Here is a 25,208-nt window from a genome sequence, read left to right as displayed (position 1 = left end):
ACTATTTCTAGCCGGTACCTCTCAACCTCACGCACCAGTTCAGACTCCTTCACCACCCGAGACGTGACGTTCCACGTCCCAGTCGTCTGCCAGGCGCTCCATTCTTGGTCACTGCCTGGCACACACTGCACCCAATCCTACGGCACCTCCTGCGAGTGGTGGGCCTACAGGTGGACCAACACAGGTGAGCTCCAGAAATCAGTGATTAAGGTTGCAGGTCATCACTTATATACAGTCTGTGATTTATTGTATTTTTTAATCTTGGGGTGACCTGGAAGCACTCGGCACATAACTAAAAATAATAAGGTAAAATGGCTCATTTACTATGCTCTGCTAAGTTTGAATATTTTCTGCCTCCACTGTAACGATGTTGTGCAGTTGGTCTCGTGCTGCCTTTAAGCAGAATTAACTGAAGTGACTTATCCAACTTTGGGCTGAAACCCACAAACGTCACTTTTAAAGCGAAGCTTTGAAACACACCTACTGCCTAAAGACAAATGTTATATCTGATTCATTTTCCTCACCTTCTGTCTGGGGTTTGTTTAATCACTTTACTGTATTTTTATCTCTGTGACCAACAGCCCAGTGAATCTCTATCTGCAGTCTCATTTTTCCTTCACAGCCTTCCTCAGGTTCCCAGAGAGAACTACTGAAGTATTTTGTTCCAGACCACCCACATGCTCCGACAGTTTCCCCTAAATTAGACACAGAGGTACAATTTAATTGGTATATATATTAAGCATTTAGCAACAGCTTGTACATGCTGCAGCAGAGCAGCCCTGCACTGAAATAGCTGAGGAGTGAGAGGAGGGGTTTTATAATTAGTGCTTGGAGATGCAGATTACGGCCTATGGTGATTTGATCTGACCTATTTTGAAGGAAGTAGGCCAGTAAACTGTGTTTTTACGGTGATAGGTGGCCTGCTTCAGCGCTGTCTGTCTGACAGAAAGTGCGAGGTGGTCGCACACTGCAGCGAAGACACAAGCATCTCTTTATTCACCCGACCGAACACCGTTCATTTAATATTTTCTTCAAAAAGGTCCAAACTTTAAGCCTTTGTACTGCTTACAGTAAGTCCGTTTACAAACCCAAGCTTGGTGTTTCTCACTCGACGCTCACAGCTCGTGGCTGTAGGCGGGGGCCCCTCGATGTCATGCATGCAGTTGCCTTACAATTAAAATTAACAAAATATACACTTTCAAATGGCAGCACGGTGGCACGGTGGTTAGCACTGTTGCCGCACAGCAAGAAGGTCCTGAGTTCAATTCCACCATCAGGCCGGGGTCTTTCTGTGTGGAGTTTGCATGTTCTCCCCGTGTTTGCGTGGGTTCTCTCTGGGTACTCCGGCTTCCTCCCACCGTCCAAAGACATGCACTTAGTGGGGATAGGTTAATTGGTTAATCCAAATTGCCCATAGGTGTGAATGTGCGAGTGAATGTGAGTGCGAATGGTTGTCTGTCCCTGTGTGTTGGCCCTGCGACAGACTGGTGACCTGTCCAGGGTGTACCCTGCCTCTCGCCCCATGACAGCTGGGATAGGCTCCAGCACCCCCGCGACCCTGAAAAGGATAAGCGGACGCAAATGGATGGATGGACACTTTCAGATGTCATCAGCTCTTTAACTTTGCAAACCTCATTTCTGCTGATTTTTTCCTTCAAAAGCAACTTAAATAGTTGGATGACCTATCGCAGGGTCTAAGAATAATTCATAATGAATAATCACAGATTTCAAGATAACACATCAGGGTGGGCTCTTTAGTTATCAGTGAATATCAATGAATATGTTGCTGGAAAGCACACAAAGCATCCATGAACTGCACGCCGACTTCTCTTGTTTTTCCATCTAACGTCACCGCCTGCACATTCACTCACCTGCTCTTCCTGCTCTTGCACCGTCGCTCTCTCCCCCCTCTCCATCCTCTTCACTCCTTCATTCAAATCACACACAACTACAACATTACACAACAATATAATCTGATGATGGTTATTATTAGAGCAGGTCGAATTTTTATATCAGTGTAAAGTGAAATCATCATCAATAAATGTGGGCAAAACAGAAGCTACAGCTTTGTAATTTGTTCCTGAACTCACCTGTTTCTCTCTATGCTGTATTCATCCTGCGCTCTCAGACTTAAAGGTAAATGTGGCAGTGAAACACAATTTACAAACCTATAAAAGCCATAAACTGATCCTTATCAATGTATAGCAATCTCAAACTGAATACAGGCTGCTGGACACTGACAGGTAACATCCTTCTGACTTCCTGTCACCTGGAACAGGAGGCGTACTGTTAAAAACACTGAAGCCTCATTGGACCAGAACAGAATCTGTAACAAGCTGAAATAAATACATTAGTTGATGATCTAGGCTACACTAGCTAATGTTGTTTGTGCTATTTAGTGCACAAATAAAAATAAGTAGACACTTTATAAGTCACAGCAACATCCCTGCATTATCAGAACAGTTTGCACGTTTGCTACAGTCCAGGTAAAATTAAATCAGAATCACTGATATGTGTCATGTGTTTATCTTATTTAGGCGGTTAATGACAGGCCACCCTGTGGAAGCAGCAGCACCTCTGTGTGAGGACACTGCAATGTTAAGGAATGAAGAACACCTGGCCCCTTTCACTCTATCCTGTCTGCAGGAGACAAGTTGGTGAATCTAACATTAGGAGACGAGGTCAGGAAATACATTTTTATTTCAACTGCTTTTACTATAGTTATTTTCAGAGGTGCTGTGATGAAGTTTAGGGGGTGAGCACCCCCAAAAATGGTCTAAACTCGCCTGTGGCTGCAGGTGAGGGTAGGACTGTGGATCAGCTGGTAGAACAACAGCTTTGCCTGTGCACACACCACTGCTGCATCCTGAATTGCAGATAAGGAGCGCTTTCACCTGAGTCAGCAGCTCCTACCCAACCTGGAGTGGGCAGTCCCTGCCTTTGAATCTTGGACATGAACATTTTCATCTCTGCTGCTTCACTTTTGACCACAACCAACAAGAATCAAAGACGTGATGCTGACCCTGCTGAGCGACTGTTTCACTACACCTGGAAATGCTGTCGGTAACAGTTATTCAATTCAATTCAACTTTATTCATACAGCCCTAAATCACAACAACAGTCGCCTCAAGGTGCTTTATACTGTAAGGTGGAACGTACAATAATACACACAGAGAAAAACCCAACAATCATATGACCCCCTATGAGCAGCACTTTGGCGACAGTGGGAAGGAAAAACTCCCTTTTAACAGGAAGAAACCTCCAGCAGAACCAGGCTCAGTTATGAACAGAATATGTGACAAAGGGCAGCCTCGGCGGGATCCATCGTCCACCACGAACGATTCGATTTACTGCTGGTATTTGTGGTCCCTTCACCTCACAGGATGGGCAGCTTGTGATCATTGAAAGAAGCCAGCATGAGTTTTAAGACAAAAACATGCTATATTTTTGAAACTGCTGAGAAATCTGAAGGTTTCCTCCACCTCTGCACCAAAGATGATGAAATTCAGTAATCTTGCTGACAGACAAACAAACAGGTTTGCAGAAGAAAAAAAGCTGCACAAAATGCTTAAAATGCATATTGACTTTCACATCATTTCTGTGAATCTGAACAATTGTAATGTGCGAGGATGATGAATGCACTGCTTCATCATTAGACAGAGCCAGAGGTATTTTCAGCTTTCACACATACCCACACATGCACAAACAAGAGATGAGAGCAGCAGCAGTGAGAGCTTCCTACAAAGGCTCCACAACCAAATGATGTAAATCCGAGGGGAGGCAGGAGGGACAAACACCCTCTGATAGAAGAGGAGAAATTCTCACCATTGATCATTTCTCCTCTGAACACACTGTGTCTCACCCACTGAGTATTTTTAGCACAGTTTGATACGAGCGAGCTGAGAGTCTGCGATCGCTCTCAGTCACAAGAAACTGAGCCGTCACTTGCTGCAAATGCTGCAAAGCAGGTTTAACTGCCACATCTCATTTTTTCAGCTAATATCCAGATTTTTCAAAGTAATCCTTTTTTAATCTTATAGCTCAGTTCATGGCCTGTGTGGAGCAAGCTTTTACCTCCTCGAGCTTTAGGATAATACCCTCTGTGTAAGAAATCTTTCTTCTGATTGGCTGGCTACCAGGTGGATGGGCGGGGCTTCTGTGTGGACCCGTATGAAGATAGCTGCTCTTTTTGACTTCCTAAAGTTCCAAGTGTAGAAAAAACTGTGACAAACAGTGTTTAGAGCTTTGTGCTTCCATGTGGTGCACTGGCTTCATGGGTGTCTGGGAATCCTCCGTAAATGATGAGAATTATGCGGAGACTGAAAGCAAAGAGCAGAAGCATCAGCACCTCGGCACACAAACGGTGGTCTCCTGGTCGACCGTCTTATTCAACATCACCCGTTCTGCTCAGATGTTTTATAAAGTCTTATTATTTATTCATTTGAGCCACTTTCCTTTGATGTACGAGTCTTTCAACTTAGCAAAGAACCAATTTTAAAATGTATCTTTAGGCTTTTTGTTATTAGCAGCCTGTCACAAAAACACATGATTTGTTCTAACTTCTTTAATCAAAACTACAAAAAGATGACATCAAATTGTATTTCTGCATCAACAAGGTGATTCTCAGAAAGCTGAAAACTTAGCATATCTCTGCATGACGTGCAGTGTGTCCTTAAAAATCGGACGAATCTTGACAAAAGAAGATGTGTGAGACCAGAAAAAATCTGTCGCAGTATCTGAAAGTCGTGTCCGTCAGGAAACGGGAAATAAAACCTAACAAAGACGTGACCGAGGACCTGCTGTTCGTGTGCTGTTCACTGAAGCCTCATCAGAAACGGTCTCAGTGGGTCAGTCTGAAGGGGAACAGGAAGAAAGGCTGAGGCAAGAAAATGACACAAGAACTGGATTGAAGATCAGAGGACCAGGTCTGATGGAGCGATGGATTCACGTCATGGTCAGTCTGTACGAGGAGGTCCAACAGTCAGCGTTACAGCCGTCTGTGGTGGAGGTTCTGTCATGCTTTGGGCTCCATCTCAGCCAGTGATGTTGCTGATCTTTGGTAAAACCGGTGAATTATGTAAAAAGTACCATCAGATGGCACCACCGGGAAATACCATCTGATTGGCAGCAGCATGACAGTGCCGGACCTCAGCATTACTGAAGCAGTGTGGGATCATCCTGACAGAGAACAGAACAAACGGCAGAACATGCAAAGAAGAGCTTTGAACAGGGAGAACCTGAAAATGAAAATCAGTTGAATCCTAATTTTAACTGTTTTGCTCAAATCGTCAGCATTATGTAAAAAGAAAGTCAACAGGGAGAGCCATCTGTGAAACACGGCGGAGGCTCTGTCATGGTTTGAGCTGCGTGTTGCACAGCTGTCCTGTGCACAGGCGATCCTCCTGTTTTGGAAGCAGTGAGTTGCAGGAGCATGTAAAGTGTCCACGTGTCACTAGGGATGGGTATCCAAACCCGGTTCTTGTTGAGAACCGGTTCCCACTGTTTCAGTTCCTTGGAATCGTTTGCCATTTTTGCAAACGATTCCCTTATCGATTCCAGTCGCCCCGAATGACGTCACCACGTTGCGGAGCGTCATTTACCTGGCAGGAAACACGGCGGCTCAAACGCTCAAAAGTTTGGTTATACTTTACGAGAACGGATGACAACAGGGCAACTTGCAATACTTGCAAAGTAGATATTTCATTTAAGGGAGGAAACACTACGAATATGCAAAAGCATTTGCTCACAAAACACGCGATGACCTTAAATGAATGTCGTGTTTTTAATTCCGCTCCGGACTCGTGAATCTCAACCCAGCAGCAGCGGTAACGTTTGCACGTCCTCTCCCGTTAATGCGGCAGGTAAATAATCAACAGTGCATATTATGTTAGGCGATCTGCCTTATTACAAACCTGCCATTACTGTGCATTTAGTGACCATGATGAGAAGACAGAGTCTGGCTCAGATGCTGGCAGTTCTCGCTGCAGTCTGCTGGTAGCGTCTCCTTTCAGGCAGGATAGACGAATGTCACCGAGCAGAGACTCAGTTTGTGGTCAAAGGCTTGCACCCGTTTGCCACAGCAGATGATTTTCAGTAAGTGAATGTGTGTAATTGTAGGCAGGGACATTACTGGATATTCTTGTGTAATTGCTGCAGAATAATTTATGTTATGCTTTGTTATTGCTACAGAAGAATATTTATTTTATTATTTTACATTTACAGTTTTTTTCCTGGGGACCCTGTGACGCCCCATTGAAGAGCCGTAGGCTGGATCTCTTAAGATCTCACTGCTGGGTTTGTAAGGCCATGTTACTCCTAAATGTCTATCTTGTTCAAAGAGAAGATATAAAGCAAAGTTCTGAGCTAATCGACCTTAGTGTTCTTTTTTAAAAAGAATCGATAAAGAATCGAAACTGGAATTGGAATCGTGAAAATCTTATCAATACCCATCCCTACGTGTCACCGTACGGACGTGTCGACGACATCTTTGCGCTCCACAAACAGTAAAAGTCTGCACTTTCTCGTGTGCAGCTGTCTGACCTCAGAGCTGGTCATTAACATTCAGAGCAGCACGGAGACAGCTGGAAATAAAATGACTTATCTCGTCTGACGCTCTTCAGACTCAATTGAGAAAGAAGTAGAGATGAGTTCTGAGGGCAGAGGGAAAATGCCAGCAAAGTGCAATGGCTGTTATTGGACAAGCTTTGAATCCATTCAGACTGCACTGAGGACATTATTTGGTGCCTCACAGCTCTGTAACCAAGATATCTCAGCATGGTAATGAGTGTGATTGTGTAAGGCCTCTATCTAGGTAAATGTGTCAGAGGTGGGAGACAACCTTTTTGTTTTTCCTCTTGTACCCAGACCAGAGGAGAGGCTCATTATGCAGCAGGGAAATGTAGCTTCGCTCTTGGTTGTCGACTCCCACGCGTTCAGTCACTCTGAAAATACACACACACACAGTCACAGACACACACATATACACACAGACACATGGACATTTATGAAAGCATCTGTACTGAGTGTAGGCGTCGAGCAGATTTGCAGGTGCAGATAAAAGCTTCTGCTGTTGTTGTTGACTCTCGGCTGACGGGAGAGGCAGACAGTGTGGGAGCACAGAAAACCAAGAGCCTGCCATACTTCCTCACTTGATATAATAATTATAGACAACTACTGTATCTATTTATCATGCATGCAAAAATATTAATCTGTTTTAACACGCCGTTCCCCCTGCCCTTACGCTCAGTGTTTAAGGCATTCAGTCTTGCAGAGGCTCTTGACTGTTTTCATCTGTTACTCTTGGACTTTTACTTCACACTGGACATCACTCAGACAAAGATCTTTATTTAACAGAAACACAACACGAACATTTATAATAAGAAAGGTTTAGGAATGAGTTGATATCATTAGGATGAATCGCCTTTTGTATCACAAGGATGTCCGATCATAGCACGGAATTCAGTTCAGTATTATTTATATAGCGCTGAATCACAACAACAGTCAACTGGAGCCACTTTATATTATAAAGTATTCTATGAGCACTTGGTGACAGTGGGAAGGAAAATCTCCTTGTTAACAGGAAGAAACCTCCAGCAGGACCAGGCTCAGGGAGGGGCGGGGCCATCTGCCGTGATTGTCACTGTAGTGACTGTAGACTGTATATAAATGATGGACATAGCCCGCATGATGTCGCCCAGTCATTCTGGACTCTGTATTTTGACGCTTCAGCCCTTTAGTTTTCACTGTCTTAGTTTTATTTGGACTAAAGGGTGTTAAGTCATCAGCTGATAGCAGCTACTTTGCCTGATTAGCAAACTGCATCCATAACCTGTGTCCAAAAGATATCGACTACTCAGTGCTCAGTTACATGCAAATAAAATCCTAGAATTTCATAGTGCAGCAAAACTGGAGCTCAGACTTCTCAGATGGTCTATTACTACAGTATGAAGTCAGATGATGTCATTAAAAATGCTCCATAAGGCTCCAACAGCACAAACACGGTCCAGGCGTCGGGTTTAGGTGAAGCTGGCAGGCAGCTAGCTGCTACAGCTGCCTGTGTCATCGTCCATCTGTCGGTCAAAGAGGCCACGCCCCTAATAACGCAAACTTTAAGCTGTAGTACAATTTAAACAGATGAGTTATACAAACATCTTCCCGCCTATACAGGTGTTACGAAGGAGGAAATAATTTATAGAGATCAAACAGTTTGTATATCAGGCTGTAAATATGTTTGTTTAAACAGGGATGTGTAATGGGACTGACTCACTGCTGCCTCTGCTGGACATTAGAGGAACTGCAGGCTTTGAGGCTTTGGCATGCCATTGGCTTCATTTTTCCGGCCCACAGGTTTATGCTGTCCCCGTGGGTCAGTGGGCGATCCTGCGAAGCTTTAACTGAGACAAAAACAAGTCTTTGAGACTGTTTCTGTTAAAATCCATCTTGTGACGTCTTGGACAGTATGCAGTCTTTGAGCGTTACAGTGACAAAACTGTAAGTCTGTTAGCTTGGGCACCGGCTGATCAGTATGCTAGCACTTTTATTCAGGAAATGTTATCACATTTATAACAGTGTGGAAAGCATCCTCTCTGCTGGAGCACTTCATCCTCTTACAAAGCAGGGTTATTTAAAAGTGGCCGATGGTCCACGGTTATTGTGATAGCTTCTCTCTGGTGGACTCTTCAGCTCTGTGTTCTCTCGAAGGTCAGCACAGAGTTGGCCCGCTGGTTGCACAACTCTCGCTGAAATGAATTGGTTTCACACTTTTAAATACATGGTTAATGGTGTTCGTTAAATACCCCCCACCATTGTGGCTAAAAGCTGGGCTCTGCTCTTGATAGCTAGTTGGTAATTTGGTGTGCCATTTGGCGCTCAGTAGGCGAGGCATCCCGTAGAATTATTAAAGCTCATTGTTGAACAGTTTCCTGCTGCTGGAAACACAGAGACTGAACAATGAACTGAAAGATTAAAGCTGAAAAAAAAGGAATAATAATAATTCACCGTGGGGGAATTTTAATCAAGTGTTTTTGGCCTTGATCTTCAAATTCATTGACATTTCAAGCCTTAAATTAAATTTGTATTGGAGGAGCGCGATGTAGCGCGACTGGGGGTCCCGCGAAACTTCAGAAGCAGATTTGCGTCGCAAAAACGCGAATTAAAATACGCGCTGCAGTTTGTGTGGTACATTCTGTGCATTCGCACGTATCGCGTCTACAACTCGAGATGGAAAAATCTGAACTCCAGCTTCAAGTCACGCCGCAACAACCAATCAGGAGCCTGGTGACGTGATGCTCTGACCTGGGCAGGTCCAGCCAAAGCTCCTTCTCTTCCACTTTAAGCTGGGTCCTTTTTATTCCTGTCTCCCTGTAAATAGTTATATTTTCTATATTTATGTTTAATGTTTTTCTGTTTGAGAATTTTAATATTATTATAACAAATTTTTGTAATGACTAATGTCTCAGTTCTACTACTCAGCAAATATTGGCACACAACTTGACACATGTAGAATTTATTTCACATTATACTAATGAAAAAATATACTATTATATAGGAACATAGTGAAGACCAGTTATTTAAGAGAATAAAGAGAGGTTAGTTTATCTTGGAGTAGAGCTCCATTTATTAAGAAAAGGCAGGAACGCTCTGTTTGTGGGTGGCTCAGAGCCGTTGTTTTGGCTTTTGGCTGACAAGACGCTGCTCCCTCCGCCGAGAAGTGGGCCATGAACTTCTGCCTCACCAGGACAGCCTCTCTGGAGTTGTTGTTGGGTGATACACGACCCAGGCCTTGCAACGGCCAGAATTCAACCAGGTCAAAATAAAACAAAATAATGTCTTTATAAGAGAGACCTTCTGAGTATCACTACAAAGATTACCAACAGTGGTCCTCATACCACAGTTTGATATCAGCAAACACCGAGAGCATACATTGATATGACACCACAGCCATGCTATCATTCAAACACTGATAACAGCATAAATCTAATTAAATCAGGACTTGATGAGAGCTTTCGAGTATCACTAGAAATATTATAAACAGTCGTCTCCGTACCACAGTTTGCTATCAGTAAACACCGACGGCATTCACTGATAGCATACCACATCAATGTTATCAGTGTATAAATGGATAGATTAGCATATATTAGCACAGGTATCAATAAAGGACTACCGTATTAAACACTCTGCAGGTGGGATTGAGTGCCTGTAGTTGGTGTCTAGGTGGGCGATGCTTGGACCGTTTAGGAAAAGGTCACCGTTGGGACTATAAAAATCCTAACACTCCCTAGTAACCAGAGGTTGCCGAGGGTTGTCAATCAGTGTGTAGGCCTGTGTGACTGAGGCCCAAACTTACATGCTGGAGGTTGGAAACTATGACTCCATACAGTATATAGCAGTATGTAACAGATGGACCCCACTGGGTTCTGGATTTAGCATTTTGGCCACCACCATACAGCTCTTGATGAGCCAAAAATGACCATTTTTAATGCATGGTACATGCAGTCCACAGTAGCCTATTATTGGTCGCATGATGTCATTAAAAAGGCTCCAACAGCACCAACTTGGTCCAGAGGTCCAGTTAGCTGAGGGGAAGCTTAGCAGACAGCTAGCATGTTGTGCTGACGCCCTTAAATTGATACTACAATAAAGTCAGTGAGTGACCAGACAATAATCAATAAATCAACAGAAGTCGTCTCATTTTTCAGTCCTAGAAGTTACATCTCCGGCCACTTCATTGTTATTACATGTGTTTTGCACTTTGTCTTTAGACTGATGTGACAGAGAAAAGCAGTAAACAAAAAGCTTCATGGTCTTTACAAAAGACTGTGATTATATGTTGTTATAAAACTGTTTATTATGGTGACCGATTGCATTTATTGTCAAGGAGAGCAATAAAAGAAAGCAGTTCTCAGGTTGAGCAGGAGCCACGGCACATCTGCCCAATAACACAGTAAATCTGAGAGAAAACAGCAGCCGCTCCTCTTCAGTTTGTCTAACAAGCGATGGAAAGCAAACTTAAGTCCAACGAAAGCTTCTGCTGACACGATTAGTATTCCAGCTGCAGTGTATTTTTAAACTGGAGAAAAAATAAAGTTATTCATGAAAGGAAAAACTCGCTTTCTGCCCAGCTCCAGTCACAATCAATATTTCTAACTGTGACATGACAGGACGAAAAATATCCACCAATCAGGCCAGTCAGGAACACGCCCACATCACTCACACATTTTTACATATTTATTTATAAGAAACAAGAGTGTCAGTGTCCTACAGGTTAGACAGGATGTAATCCTGTTAGTTATATACAGTAGAGCTCAGGTTTTATTAAGATTATACATTATGCATGAGTGATGGTCTAAAATGTTCCATCAGTGAGTGAGTGAAATGGTCATTTTACTGCTTCTTCGTCTAAATAAACTGCCTTTGAATGAATGAGGGCTCATGTTTATTTGTCCATTCTTCTGTATTTGACATAATTTAGCTTTTTAATTGTTGATAATTGTCTACAACTCCAAAACTCTTCAAACACCGTGACCAGCGTGCTCTCAGCTAGTAATCTAGACCGTCAACACTGCTGCCTTCACAAACGATGGATCAGTGTTTCTTGGTTTTATTAAAGAAGCGAGCTGCCCCGTGTTCTGAATGATGCCCGGCATGTTCTCCATCACAGACTGAGGGAAACTCTGAATACTTGTCAGCATTTATCCTCCTAAGTGTTCGGTCAGTCGTGCAAAGAAGCTGAGATGAGATCGGCAGTGAAGGGACACGTCCCTGGATTCCTTCACTCTCGCCTTAACTCTTTGTTTCGACCCTTTTCTCTTTCATGATGTGCTTTTCTTTTTCCATCTGCAGTTCTTTTGTCATGTCAGTGTCCGAGCCTCCTGCCTCTGACCTCTCTTGACCTCTCTAAGCCGCCGTGATGTCCCGCTATAGGCCCAAAATGACCTTTAACCCCCGAGGACTGAGGTCTCAGCCCCTGACCAGTGGGAAAGTGGAACCTTCCCACTGAAACTAAAGAAGGATGATGTGAACACGCACAAACACACACGCGCATTTACACATGCAGGGAAATGAGACAGCACAAACATGCGTGAACAGATCAATGAATACACACAGACACAGAGGTGGGGAGATGGGAGGTGGAGCGCCTCCATTATTGATACTCCCTCAGGGGAGAACTTTGCTCCTTCTCTAATCGGAGGTCGTGTCTTTGTTCAGAGCAACAGCGACACAATAAAGTCGATGAAGTGAACGTAGCGAGCAGGACCCTGGAGAAGACACCGAGGTCTTCCTCCAGTGTCTTAATGAGAACATGACCTGAAAACTGTGTGTCAGTAACACTGAGTTAGCACAGACACACGTCTGCTTTAGGAACTGCAAACCGTAATCTACAAATCCAAAACTCTTCTTCAGAATAAAGAAACAATATTAATAAAAACTCCTCAGTAGCAGAAATATTACAGAAAAGACTAAATTTTTTAAAAACATTAACCACACATATGTATATGTAAGTAGATAGAGAGATTGCCTGGGGTCTACCACACCAGGTAAGACCCCAGGTGCAGGCTGTGTAAAGATGCCCCTGAGACAATCCAGCACATAACAGCAGGGTGCAAGATGCTGGCAGGCAGGGCATACATGGAACGCCACAACCACAGTGGTCCCTCGCTGTAACGCGGTTCACTTTTCGTGGCCTCGCTGTTTCGCTGATTGTTTTTTGTGCAATTTTATATGTTTTTGTTTTTGTACAGTGCATTGTGTTCTGCGTCCTGATTGGCTGTAGACCACTGTGCCGTGTCTCCTGTACAGCACAGAGTGCGTTCAGCTCGTCAAATTTACATAAATCTTTGATCGCTAGCAGTGTGACTCTGAAGTGCTGGACTGTATGTTTGTAAGTCTTCTCCCCAACAAACACAACAATGTCGACGAGACGCTGAAGGCACCTGCGGCACCCAAACGGCAGCGGAAGATGCTAACCATCGCACAGAAAGTCAGACTTCCTGAAAGGAAGATAGAAGTTACCGTATTTTTCAGATTATAAGGCACATTAAGCGAAACAAAACAGTCAAACTTTACTCAGCTCATTCTTCTTGCTTCCTCCACTTGTGTACCATTGATTCATAAATGTTGAATTCTCTGGCAGCGGCTCTACTCCGTGTTCTGGACCTGAAAACAGGGTTTGATCTTTGGTTTCATTCTATAATACTGGACTTGTTTTTCTACGAAGGTTTGAACTTTAAGAGTGTTCAAACAAGAGAGAAACATGTGAAAATGTTCATGCCTGCCTGAGAAAAGTATAAAATGTGTAGTGAGGGGTTTGACAGCCTTAAAACATCTATAATAGTTGTCAAAAATAAAGCTGGCTACTTCACAGATTTCACCTATCCCTGCGACAAACGAGGGACCGCTGTATACAGGAACATCTGTGGCAAGTATGGCCTGGAAGTCCAGAGGTCAAGCTGCGACACGCTCCCTAGGACGGTCGAGAATGACCCAGCTAAGATCCTGTGGGAAACTGGTGACAGCTAACCAAACTGGACATACAGCCCAGCAGTAGTGGCAGGGAACACCCTGGACAGGTCACCATCTGTCGCAGACAACCATTGGGGCAATTTAGAGTTACCAGTTAACCTAACCCCACTAACTGCACAGCACAAAGACTGTCTTTGGACTGTGGGAGGAGCCGAGTGCCTGCAGAGAACCCACGCAAACACGGGGAAAACATGAAAACTCCTCACAGAAAGACCCCGGCCTGATGGTGGAACTGGACTCAGGACCTACCTGCTGTGAGGTGCTAACCGCCATTCCACCGCGCTGACACGAAAACAACAATGAAAGTAAATATTGCAAACATCTCACCAACAGAGTTCTGACTGTCTCGCGTTCCATACGAGGACTAGGCGGTGATCTAACAGGACACACGGACGACTTCACGCTTCTGTACAAATCCAACATATTTGCTGTAATTAGCACCGCGCTGCCGTCCAGCCTGGCACATTTTTCAGACGCAGGTTTGAACGCCGACTTGTAAGCAGTGTTGAAATGAACAGGTGTGAAAGGCGGAGGGGCGGAGTTAGACCACTCTCATCTTTGAGCCAGTTTTCTTGAAACAAACACACACACTCTCTCACACTCAGTGAGCACTGCCAAAGACGCCTGGTAGAAATGATATTTTTGTACAGCTAAACACAAACATGAAAGAAATACTTTCTATAAAAGTAACAAGGAAACTCTGACATCTAAGACTGGAAACATTTTTCTACCAAAGTATCTCATCTTGCTTACAAGAGAGATTAGATTCCTGCAGCACTGGTGAAGCTTTTGATTGTGTTGATGAATAAAACGATGGGAAACATTCACCGTGATGTTTGCTTTTATATAGAAAAGCTGAGAACATCTTGATAAACAACATTACATTTGCATTCAGCAAAGCAAAACAGCATATATATCACTGCTCACATATACAGCACGAGTACAGGCATGAGCAGAGGTCAGCATCCTCCTCTGAATCTGAGGAACTGCACCACTGATAATGCAAACTTTGGGGGCGTGGCCTCTTTGACTGACACAGGCGGTCGTCGCTGCTAGCTGTCTGCTAGCTGTCTGCTAGCAGAACTGGACCTCTGCACCGTGTTTGTGCTGTTGGAGCCATTTTTAATGACATCATCTGACGGATAATAATGGGCCATTAGATGAACTGCAGTTTTTGGCGGCTGACACACAGATTTATGCACAGATATCTCTGTGTGAGTCAGTACAAAAAGATTTCCCTGAATCAGACTCATGCATTCTGTGTTTCTCCTTATTTGCTATAAGAACTGAAACTGCAGTCGTTCTGTTTGTTTCCAGTCAATAACCACAGTAACGAATGAACTGATTAATCCACCAGTTCAATGAGCGACTTTCTGCAGCGATGCTGATGTTTTCTCGAGGCAGCTGCTTCCTCGTTCATATCCTCTGCGACATTAGCACCACAACAAAGTGGCAAACAAACAGACTGCAGAGTCGTTCTGTAATAACGCTGGAAGTAGAGAGGCCGACTTTGTCCTGCAACCGCGGCTAAAATGCTGTTTATCTTCCCGACATTATTGAGTAACTCGGGCCTGCTAATCAGTTTGCCTAAATGTATCTAATATAACCCATTTAAGATACGACCGCTTCGGCAGTTTGAGTGTTCCTTTGTCCTTTGTCAGTGAGTTTCCTGTGGTCGTGTAGACACAGAGTGAAAGAGACGAGAGGCGGGAAGTAAAAACTGAGATGTGAGAACAGAAGGCCAAACTGTGCAAAAGATGTAAAGAAAGCATACGGGAGTTTATTTGTTCATTTTTATTTATTTGTTTTGCTGCTGGGTGAATTAATTGGTAAATCCTGCTGTTAGGACTGAATATTATGGAGAGAACAGCTCTCGGTTTGTGATCGCTGATAAAATCCAGACCCTGCTCTGGTTGTGTATCTTTATGATGCGACTCAGAGATATGAAATGTTTGTGCCACTGCTTACATGATGCACAGCCATGTTTTACTAATTTTGTTACCTCTGCATTTAATATTAGCTCCCAGCAAGCACGAGGCGGAGCCTGTAAACTAGCAGCTTATTGATTCTCCCAGCTGATTGGCATTTTGATCTGTGTTTATTGATATGGTCGGACTTTTCTGTTGGTGCTCAGAGGAGGAATGCCGCTCCTTACAGAGGGAAGTGCGATCTTATCTGGGATGTGAGGTGACGCAGGGCAGCAGCTTTTGTTAGGAAAGAGTTGTTTTCTCTTTTCTCTTGTAACAGTTTGACTTGAATTGACTCCACAGTCTAAACAGTAAACTTCTAACAATAATTATCAGCCAGCAAGACCACCGTTCGCACAGATTTGGGGACTGAGGTCTTGATGCATGCTACAGATGAACAGAATCAACTTTTTGGGCGACCTATCAGAGACTTCAAAAATAAGACACGTCTGTCAAAACAAAAAAATGCCTAGCACAAGAATGTGCAGTCCTACTGTGTCCCAACTAAAGAGTCTTACCTTTGCAAACAAAGCCTCCCCATAGTTGTATGCTGAGGTGTAGCGGTGCCAGTCGTGGTTGCAGAGAGACCCAACAACCCTTCAGATCGCCTGCTGCACAGTAAACAGTGTTAGAGGAGCTTTGCATCGTTCACAGATCCAAAAAGCCTTAGAGAAAGAAAATGTGTTCATCTCAGTGGGGCAGTTATGAGGTTGTCAACCAGTCAGGGGTCAGCGGTTCAATCCCCGGCTGCTCTAGTGCGTCGAAGTATAATTAATGAATGTTGAATCCTGAGTTGAATCCTGAGTTGAATCCTGAGTTGAATCCTGAGTTGTCTCCAATGCATTTGAGTGTTCAGCCAGAGTAGAGCAGTGACAGGAGCGGGCTAAAACAAAGAAAATCTGGAAAAATGTAGCTTGATCTGATAAACGAGGTTTAACGTCATCATTGTGTAAAAGATGGGCGCAACTTCAGGATCTGCGAAGATTATATTGTTATTAATCACCACCAGGGGGCGATACCTGTGGTTGCAAAGAGACTTCTGGTCTCAATCCTCAATCCTGACCTCACAAAACACTTTTCTGGTGAGTTTTTTAGCTTTTTTTTTGCGTCTCTGAATCCTTCTCCCTATCTGCTTCCACAAACCAAATCTGGGTCATTTAGTTCATGTCAGAGCAGAGCGTGCCAAACATTTGGGTCTCATTGCTGGAAATACTGATGACTGGAAAGCCTGACCCTCTGAGGTATGCCTGCCTCAGTCCCAAAACCACCATTAGCTGGCTGACACACACACACACACACACACACACACACACACACACACACACACACACACACACCTTTGTATCCATGATTTGAGGAAATTTTCTAAACTCTGTCCCTGATCGAGGCTCTGTTAGAGGGCTCTTCCTGTCAAATAGAGGTTCTTCCTTCCCACCATTGCCAGGTACTGACTGGGGTTCTCTCCAGTGTCGTTAGCTTACAGCCTCACCTTAAGTACACGCTTCCATCTTAAACTGTAATCATTTAAATTTCCGGGGCTCGTTTTTGCTGCAGTGAGGACACCATAAGCAACTTTTTCTTCTACAAACCTCAACAAAGTAACCAAACGTTAGGCTTTCATTAACTGTGCGATCAATAGTGCGGTCCTGAGATCTGTGTCTCAGTCCTTACACCAAGAAACTTCAGTAAATGATCATTCGCATCAGAGCTAAAGTAAGGTAGAGTAAACAAATATCACCCACATACAGTCATGTAATCTGCCGCTGCACAGTGAAAACTGCTGTTCTCATTATGAGGATTTTTTGTGGATAAATGCCATCTTTGCCAATGTCTCTGCATTCGCCACAAAAAGTATCTGAAGCAGTCTAGAAGTGGCTGAAGTGCAGAGTTTCAGCTTTAATTCAAGCATTTGAGCAAAACCATGACATTAAACTTTAAACAGTGATAGTTTCTCTGCAGACACGCAGCCAGCCGTCGAAACCTCTGCAGGTTTTCATCCTCTGAAACATATTAGACAAACACAGACAGGCTGAACCCTGCAGACGTCCTCAGGAGTCTGTGCTGTCTCTGCAGCTACACCCGATCGATGCGAACTCGCGGCCGAGGCCAGAGGAATGAAGAACGGTGTGTGTGAGATACTAACGAAGGTGCCGGTCTGTGAGATGAAGAATGACGCCGAGCCCAGCAGAGCCAGAGGCTCTGAGAAGGATCTTTGGATCATTTCTGAGTCTGCAGTCATTTCCAGATCAATCGCAAGATTAAGAAGTAATTTACAGTAGGAAGGAGGTTGTGATTATGCTTTCACAACAAGTGTGAAACTAAAGAGCATTCTCTCACTGGGAGGACATCATTGTGTTATGAAGTGGCTGCACATCAGTGCTTGGTTTTGTGGAGCAAAGCCTGCGAGCTGCTTCGAGCGTGCAGCGCGTCATACGCCTCCCAGTTTGGTTTTCTCCTCTCTGACATGTCAGTGCCACTGCTCTGCTTAATCATTCCTTCAACACTACTACACCCCCAGAATCCACCTGGGGAGTATTTATATGTAATATGGTGCAAGAATTGATTAGCTCAGAGCCGACACACCAAACTAACTGTACTGTGGAGGATGGCTGAGTGTGGGAGGTGGAAATAAAAGGGCCTTTAAACAGTTCAGTAGTCCAATCTTCCTTTTTTTAATTTCCCTTTTTTATGTCACAGTGGATGAGTGCACTGCATTTACAGGACAGATTAAGCTGGCAAAGGCTGGAGATATGCTAAAATCAAACTAGAGAGAAGAATGAAAACTAACTTTAAAAAGTGTTGCAAAACTAAATACAGCAGGAAACAGATCTGCACGGGGCACACCGCCATCATCCATCACCTGTCTATGCAGACAGTAGCTTCTCCCTCCCCAGGAAATTAGGATTACAATTAAATCCTAAATTAAGTTAAACCACCTCAACTTGCTCCTCTTGATGAGGTGGTCTAACTTGATTTAGCATTTCATTGTAATTTTTAGGAGCCAGTTGGGGTGGTTCGGGTATCTGATTAAGATGCCTATTGAACGCCTCTAAGGCGAGGTGTTTTCGGGCATGTCCCAGGTCCCAGGGCAGACTTGCTGGCTCAGGAACGTTCCCCCGGATGAGCTGGAAGAGGTGGCTGAAGTGAGGGAAGTGTGGGGTCTCTGCTTAGACTGCTGCCTCCACGACCTGAGGATGGATAAGCTGTAGAGGATGGATGGATGGATGCTTACTCTATTATTAAAAGGACACCTGTAATAGGTTACAATGGGAAACATCTGTGCAGGCAGAGAAACTGCTCTTAAACGGACACAAACTTCAGTCTAATGTCCCCCTTCTTCACATACTTGGTACGTTCCTGCAGGAACCATAAAAAGAGTCAAAAAGCAAATCAAACACATGTCTTTAACAAGAATATTCTAGACTTTCCTTTTCACGTGTCACCGGCACTAACACACTCAGAGGTCACGAGGCCAGCCTGCAACATCGTTCTGCTGCTGCAGCCAATCAGTCGTTTTGATCAGGAGATGTGCGACTGTGAAGGAAGCTCTGAGTCCTTAAGTTTGAAGAGATTTGAGTGGAAGCAGCACATACGTGAAGGTGGCCGTGGTGGCAAAATTACAACCACTAACGTGTGTTTAAGATCTGCACACGGAGCAGCTGAAGTGCATTCAGAGCTTTGATTAAAAGACAAAAAAACTACATTTGAGCATTGCTGGGATCTGCAAGAAGAACACGTTTACCAAGTGCACCATGGCAACAGCTGTTGTTAAAATATTCAGTGCTTACTGCGGCGCCCCCGGTGGTCACTTTCTGTTTGCCAGCTTCACAGCCCATTCTACTTTTGAGACAAACAGATTTGAAAATTGAAAATCTTTCTGACAACTTTTGTAATTATTGGTTTCAAGGTGATCTGGAGCAGCTTTAGTCTGTGCAGACTGTGGATGGATGCTCCACCCACCCTTTCTTCTCTAAGAATGCTGTAGGGTTTTCATATATTCAAGCAGATATGACCTCACTTCCTGTGTGCGGCTTGGCCAGTGAGCTCAGATGCCTTCAAATAGAAAAAAAAAACATCAGGTAAATTTTAAGTTTTAAATTAAATCTGATATGGCAGAAATTGGAACACAGCCCTTTGAACTCCACTCGATCCAAAGGTCATACGCATAAACACGACACCGACTGTGACTCATTGGTGGCGCTATGCAGGGCTGCCATCGACTGCAGGGTGAAAAGAACAGGTGGAAACACTGTTGGTATCCATGCGGTTTCTCTGCTTAGTCCTCAAATACCATTTGAGGACTAAGCATACCAAATAACCCCACCCTCGGTACGGGGCATTATCCATGGAGCCAAACAATGCAAGCTTTAAACATAAGTGCCCTGACAGTTTTTCCAATACACAGAACAGCGACAGTCGGGCGCTAATGGACGCTGAACATATTAGAGCTGAGTGCCCGTTCGGGGTTGTGATAATTGGCTGAAATGTTTTAAAGTGGCCAGAATCTGATCAGGTAGCTCATGTCTGACATCAGGTGTGCGGTGGCAAAATGGAGGTGGAATCACTTTGTAATGGGATATTCTTTATTTTCACATTGCTGAAATCCCCACATATCTCCGGGGGAAAGCAGTGCTGCTTTGAAGCTGGTTCAGTCTGTCTCTTCTGGTTTATTTACGTCTTAAATTATGATTTCTTTAAGGCATTTTATGCCTTCTTAGTATTATTCACAAAAGAAAAATCCATAAAGAACTGCAGGTTGAAGAAAAACGTATTCACAGATTTTTGTGATGAAGATTAAACAGGCGGGTGGTCTAAGTACACTCATGTCTTTATATGTTGCCTCCAAGGACACACCGTCTTGTAATTTTGTCAGATTTCTGGGCTTTCTGAAGGTCTGTCAAACGTTTTCTTTGGACATCAGCTGCTTTTTCACTCATTTGAGCCTCTTTGTTCCAGAAACACAGTTACTCCCATTTCTTTAGTTAAATCAATGGAAAATGGCAAAGATGGCAGTTTCACACAAACAAAACAAACACACACACATGCAGCAAAGACCTGATACAGGACCTGAGATGCATCATTCCTTAGGAAAAGAAACAGGGAGGAAAATGACACAAGAACTGGACTGAAGATCAGAGGACCGGGTCTGATGGAGCGATGGATCCACGTCATGGTCAGGTCCAACAGTGAGAGTCTGCATCCACCTGTGAAGCACGGTGGAGGCTCGGTCATGGTTTGAGCTGCGTGTCAGTGTTCAAGATCTTTGATAAAACTGATGAATTATGAACTCAGAAAAAAAACATCAGACTTTGATCCTCCATGAAATACTGAAAGCATCTGATTGGCAGCGGGACACTGATCCCAAACACACTGTCAGTGCAGCAAAGCACACCTGGACATACAGTGGAAAACTACCAGTCATGGATCGACTCCCCGGGGCCGGACCTCAGCATTACTGAAGCAGTTTGGGATCATCTTGACAGAGAACAGAACAAAGGACAGAAACATCCAAAGAAGAGCTTTGAGTCTCCTTCAAGAAGCCTGAACTATACTTTTGCCTCATATTTTATATTTCCAGGTATTTTGTATTTGCATGTTTTAATAAATGGAGCGTTTTCATAATCATCCAAGCACTTATGATTCCCATTCATAAATATTAATATGCACAGCATAAAGCTTCTTCATGCCTCAGAGAGCTGAGGCTGTGCTGAAGGATAAACTTCAAACTCTTCTCGTCTGTGTTCATGTACTTCAGTAAACCGCTGCACCCATTTTCCTAACAAACAATAAAGACTGAGGGGAGACTGGGCGTATTTTTCCTCCTCGCATTGGCGGCAGCTAGATTACAAAACAGCTTCCATCATCCTCCGGGCTGCAGCAATCTGACCCTAATTTGCATGTAGACAGTGATACAATTTGTAATGTGGCCAGTCATATCTGACTGCTGGTAAGCAAAATAATATTTGATCTGGATTTTATTCAGACAAGAGACCCAAAGTGTTGAGTGGGAAGTGTTGCAGCCTAAGGGAAGAATCAGTGTACAGCAGAAATCTCTCCAACTGTACAAACAGTGCTGTTGCATGTAAGTCACTTCTTGCCATATTTTTTCTGAAAGAACTAAACTGCAGTCTCACATTAGACTGTTATTTCTCTCGCTTCAGTATAAGCATAATACTGTGATTAGAGGGTCATTCGTATTAATAAAATGAATCTAAATATTCGAAAGAATCCATCCATCCTATCATGTCTGAAGGAATGTGAATGGAAATGCAGGCAGTGGGTTTTATTCAGGCATCGCAGAAATCCAGAAAGGCAGAAGACCAAAGTCTCCAAACAGAAGACACGCTGGGGACGAACCCAGGAACAAAGGATAGCAGACGTCACAACAGGATGTGGAACAGCTGGAGCAAATTAACACAGGTGTAGACAATCAACACAATGAGGCAGGAGAGGAAGTAAAGCTAAACACAAAACACAAGAGACAAAATAACAAAATCAGGAAATCAGGAGCAATAACTATCAGGTAAATAAAGACAGAACTAACACAGGGAAGTGACACAGGAGGAAAAATCAGGAACTACTGAGGGAACATAATAAACACAACAGTAATTTAAACTACACAGTCAAGACTGAAGCACTACGGGGAACACACGAGGGCGGACGTGTAACCCAAGCTAAGAACCTGAGTGAAGATAATTCATGATAAACTGAAGAAACAAAAACCACAAAACGCGGCAAAGATCCAGAACTATCAAACATCCATCCATCCGCCTGTCCATTCATCCATCCATCCAGCCATCTGTCCATTCATCCACCCATCCATCCATCCCCCTGTCCATTCATCCATCCAGCCATCTGTCCATTCATCCATCCATCCGTCCATCCATCGTCACTACCATCCATCCATCCATCCACCCATCCATCCCCCTGTCCATTCATCCATCCATCCATCCATCTGTCCATCCATCCGTCCAGCTATCTGTCCATCCATCCATCCCCCTGTCCATTCATCCATCCGTCCAGCCATCTGGCCATTCATCCACCCATCCATCCATACATCCCCCTGTCCATTCATCCATCTGTCCACCCATCCGTCCATCCAGATGGACATGCTTTGAATGCTTCTCAGGTCGAAGAATCCAAAAATCATCCTCAGATTAATTCCCAGTTCTTGCCTGTGGTTCTTGGACATGAGGACATGGAGGTGAGGGAATGTAGAGTGACCGTCACCACAGCAAACCTGCAGCCTCCACATCACTGTAGATGCTGCACCAATCCATCTGTGGACCTCTGGTTCGCTCTGTCCTTCACCCCTCAGGATAACCAGAGAAGCTTGAACTCCAGGGTGGGAACACCACCCATTTCTGAGTCAGAGCTACAGCCTCTGCCTGGGAGGTGCCGATTCTCCTCCCAGCTGCTCAGGTCAGTCGTATGGGAATGTAATTTTCAATAATTACATGAAAACTGAAAATTTTCTCAGACAATGAGTCTGAAAGAGTTAATTTATCATTCATTACAGTCACATTACGACTGAAATATCATCTGTTTATGACCATATGTTTATCCAGTTGCACTCGAAATAGCATCAATCACGTACACTTTGTTTCAGGTCGCGTCAGGTCGGCTCTATGCGAGCATTCGTCTGCACGTTCCGCTGATGCTGCTGTGAATCCGACTCTGATCTCTGCTCTGTTTCTTCTCCGCTCCACTGAGCACGAGTCAGTGTACAAACCGCTCCGTGTATTGAAGTCTTTACAGAAAGATTAGCTTGAGAGTTTGTTTTAGTACCTCTGCTGTGCCAGATGGGATTCGTTGTGTCAGTCAGAATCAATCAACAAGACGAGCCTGAGTTCCTGATTCCCGTCTGCTGGAAAACAGCTCGGGATGTGCCAGATTGATTGATGATGATGATGATTGTGCCCTGTCAAAAACAAAAAGGAAAAAAATGGCAGAAAGCTAAAGCCATTAAAACAAATCTCGTGTCGACTAGATCATCTTTATATAAGTTAAACTACATTCATGTGTGTTTATTTTGGGTTTGTGGTCATGTAAAAATCTGTTTTATCCGTGTTCTCGTGGCTTCCCAGTGTGTGCAGTTCATGTTTCTTTCACAGTAATTTCCCCTTTTATTTTGTTACTTTCCTCGGCTGTTTTGGCTGGTTTTACTTCCTGCCTCGGTGTCCTTCATCTGTCAGTCCGTCCTGTGTAACTTCCTGTTCTCCAAACGTGGAATCACTGGAACATTTTCTGCTCAGCCATCTTTACTTTAACATATAATGAGTGCTGTGAAGTTTTAGCTTCTACATCAAAGACTTTTCAAGATCCATTTTTTGTAAAATGGATCTTCCTGGCCAATTTCTTTTTCACACATTGAACATGAATATCTTAAAATGAATCAGGATTTGGGACAGATGTCAGAGTTCTGAATGGTAGACAGCAAAGAAAATGCATAAAACACTTTTCATCCAGAAATTCTTGCTGAGATGAAACGATCCAGAGTTGTAGTTCCTTTTATTGCCTTTATTTGGAAGGAAAATCTTGGGGAAAAAGTGACACGCACTAAATTAACACCTTCAAATTGGCAAAGTCAGAATGTGAATCCATAACGAGTCACACAGGTGGAAGGGATTCAGTTTAAACCTCTGACATCGAGGCATCGAGGTATGTGGGGTCTTAGGCCTGAAGGAAAAAAAGGCCTATGTGTGTGTCTCTGGATCAAGTAAAAGATTTTTCAAACAACCCTCAAAATATTAGAAAGCATTCACTGCAGGAAAGTAGATTATACATGACGGCACATTTTGAAAAAGCTTTCAAGGACCCCAACTTCAAAAATCAAGCCAACCCGGAAGTGCCAAAAGCTGCAGCTCCTCCAACATCTGCTTGAGGCTGACTCTAAAAGTAAGCTGGTCTCTCTAATGGGCAGTATAAAACGTGGGCGTAGCTGCCTGGTCTGAAAAATCTTAAACCTGACCAGGAGTCTACGGCTGTGGTTGCAATAAAACCCTACAGAAGACTCGTGGTCGTCTTTAGCGCTGGCCTTCTGTTTTCTGGCTTTCCTGCTGAATATTTAGGCTCAGTCATTTGTTCTGATTCAAAGCTGGAGATTATTTTATAGCACAAAATAAAGAATTATCTAACGACAAGTTGTTATCCAATAAGCACGTGCACTCTACAGTGAAATAAACATGTTTATATTTTAAGCTTTAAAGCTTAAAGTTTAAATTATGAGGGGCGTGGCCTCTGTGACTGACAGGCGGCTGTAGCTGTTAGCTGTCTGCTAGACTTCACCTCACCCTGAACTCGACCTCTGGACCCTGAACTGGACTGTGTTTGTGCTGCTGGAGCCATTATTCATTCAATTACCTGACCAATGATATGGCTGCTCGTTTGTTGCTTAGAACTAATTAGCAGGTAGACGTGTCTATGGATGCAGCTCGTTAACTAACATTAGCTCATATAAACTAAAAAATGCATGAAAATGCTATTAAACATGCACTGAGCTTTACAATGCTCGTGTTTAAAGGTTTTAAAGAATTAAAGTTTAAGAGTTTGGCCTTGTTGCTCTTTGTTGTTTGCTTTCTCTTCTGTTTTTTTTCTCTCCATACAGGTGACCCAGGTGTTTTGTTTTTTTTGTTTGTTTGTTTTTTTCTTTCTTCCCCCCCTTCTCACCGTCTCTTCTCCCCTTTGGTTTTCTCTCTCTCCCTCTCTTTCTTTCATTCT

The sequence above is a fragment of the Haplochromis burtoni genome, unplaced genomic scaffold, assembly GCF_018398535.1.
Source record: "Haplochromis burtoni strain Fernald_Lab_line unplaced genomic scaffold, NCSU_Asbu1 Contig_69, whole genome shotgun sequence".
Classification (NCBI taxonomy): domain Eukaryota; kingdom Metazoa; phylum Chordata; class Actinopteri; order Cichliformes; family Cichlidae; genus Haplochromis; species Haplochromis burtoni.
Note: the sequence above shows the minus strand (reverse complement) of the source record.